At 29.1% G+C, this 2,533-nt stretch overlaps 1 long non-coding RNA gene across 1 annotated transcript; it reads left to right on the top strand.

The window, feature by feature from the left end:
- The first annotated feature begins 313 nt into the window (after nt 1–313).
- LOC148234127 (uncharacterized) lies at nt 314–1,360 on the top strand. The gene is made up of 2 exons (XR_015810102.1): nt 314–568; nt 644–1,360. It is a non-coding gene; the product is annotated as an uncharacterized LOC148234127 (long non-coding RNA).
- Nucleotides 1,361–2,533: the final 1,173 nt, after the last annotated feature.

The following is a 2,533-nucleotide window of genomic DNA, read 5'->3' as shown; positions in this document are numbered from 1 at the left end:
AATTAAAATTTTATCGTGCTTTTTAGGAGAATGAAATATCGCTATATAAATAGTAATTTCACATTTATAGATAAAAATAACATTAACATCTATTTTTATTATTTTTTATATTTTGAACGCGGATCAGAGAGTCAGAATTTATATTGCTTGGGTCAGAATTTACATTTAAAGGTCATAATAATACATCGGCGAGAATAAATATTAGATGGTCAGATTTTATATTAATTGGTTAGAATTTTAATTGAATTTGTGAGAGTTTATATTAAATGGTAAGATTTATGTTGACACATGGTCAGATTCAATTTTTTCGGCTGGCAATAGTGTTATCGTATAAGATTGGTACAACTGTTCGACTGCAACGCCTGCATCTGTCATTGGTATTTTGACAGTTCTGACGCGCCAACATTGAACTATTAGACCTTCGCTACAACCGCCACTACGACCTTCCATGCTCTTTGACTTAACTATCGGTGATATACGCGACTTTTGGCTTTCTATCATCCCGAGCAAGATTCATTTCACTGGAGGCTCTCGGTTAGCATCATCGAAGATTTAAACGAAGCACGTGGCACGTTTTAAACATGAAAATTCAGTAATGTATTTATATAAACACTATCTTCAATATTTTATTTATTAATTTCAGTTTCTACCCTATTACGATGGAAAACGCTATCAAATTATATGTATCCAGTGATGAACTAATGACGAATCCAATGATACTTGAATACAACAAGAAGAAAGAAGAGAACTCGCAACTGGTATATGAGCAACACATATGATACAGAGGAAGAGGCAACTAATGCAGTAAAAGCAGAAACAATATGGAGCTATCATTACAAAAGTGTTAACGGTGATAGTAAAAAAGTCTACTATCGTTGTAATGTTGTTAAAAGAAGAGGGCAGCAATGCGATGCTGAAGTGTACATTTTTTATAGCATTAATAAAACTGATGCAATCATATTTAGAACAAAAGGACATTCATAGGAAGGGTTAGAAGATAACATGAGCAAGTTAAATGATGACATTAAAAATATAATAAAGCGAATATTCGATTTGAAAGTTAAACCTAAGATAATGGAGATATTACATGAATGGGGAATTAAAATGAAAAAAAACACAGCTATCAAATTATTTAACAAAATTAAGGCACCAAACTTATGGTCCAAGCAAAATTAGTTTCGGTGAGCTGAAAAAATGGTGCTTAGAAAATTCAACAATACCTGTAAATGATGATAATTCGTATGTTGTGTTATACAATGTCAAATATCCCAACAAAAAAGAAAGTTAAATTGAAAATCACCCACAATTTGGAATATCTATATTAACTAATCGACTATTCAAGAACTCAAAAATAAGAATAATATCCACGTCGATGTTACATATAAACTGATATGAGAAGGTATGCCTGCTATGGTTATTAGGACTACCGATATGCATAGTATGTCAGATTTATAATTTAAAAACAATAAAATAACAAACTGAGAATGGAATAAAAAAACTGAGAATGAATGTATGGAAATACATAATCAACGATTAAACATTTAAAAACTGAGAATGGAATAACAAACTCAAGAAGACGAAACTGAAGAAATGATAATGGAGACTCAAATAAATAGTCGCAAAATTAAATTTCATTCAATTTCACATAATCAAAGATTAAACATTTATAACAGAATAAAATAACAAACTGAGAATGGAATAAAAAAACTGAGAATGAATGTATGGAAATACATAATCAACAATTAAACATTTAAAAACTGAGAATGGAATAACAAACTCAAGAAGACGAAACTGAAGAAATGATAATGGAGACTCAAATAAATGGTCGCAAAATTAAATTTCATTCAATTTCACTTAATCAAAGATTAAACATTTATAACAGAATAAAATAACAAACTGAGAATGGAATAAAAAAACTGAGAATGAATGTATGGAAATACATAATCAACAATTAAACATTTAAAAAGTGAGAATGGAATAAAAAAACTGAGAATGAATGTATGGAAATACTTTGTTTAAAAAATAATTTGTTTCATTTTGAGATAAAAAAAGACTGAATATTTATAAAAATTATGCCAACGTAGACCAATGCAGAAAAAACATTTTCTATGGCTAATAACTTTTATACATTTGTAAATTGTCAAACATACCATTTAATGCACTGGCTTTGTAAAAAAAATATTTTTTGAATAAAAAAAAACGTACTTATAAAAAACGTAATTTTTCATATACTTCTAAAATCACTCTTACTTCAGTTCTTTCTTCGTTTAGGACGATAGATACATAACCATTAGAATGTAATTATTATTGTAAATATGTTCAAATAAAATGTCTTTGCTCCTGCTGCAAAAGAGAATAGTTAATATTTATTTTTTATTTAAATTGTGTACACTTTATTGAATCTAATTTTGTAAGTTCATATACACAAAAATATACATTTGTTTCATTAGGGAGCTAAAAATAGGTCTCGGACCCGGATCCGACGGGTCCAAGTTTTTTATACCCGGACCCGTCGGGTACGGGTATGGTTTGA

Source organism: Plectrocnemia conspersa, unplaced genomic scaffold, assembly GCF_051122295.1.
Source record: "Plectrocnemia conspersa isolate PC_06_02 unplaced genomic scaffold, ASM5112229v1 ptg000006l, whole genome shotgun sequence".
NCBI lineage: Eukaryota > Metazoa > Arthropoda > Insecta > Trichoptera > Polycentropodidae > Plectrocnemia > Plectrocnemia conspersa.
This window is presented reverse-complemented; position numbering and strand designations above follow the sequence as displayed.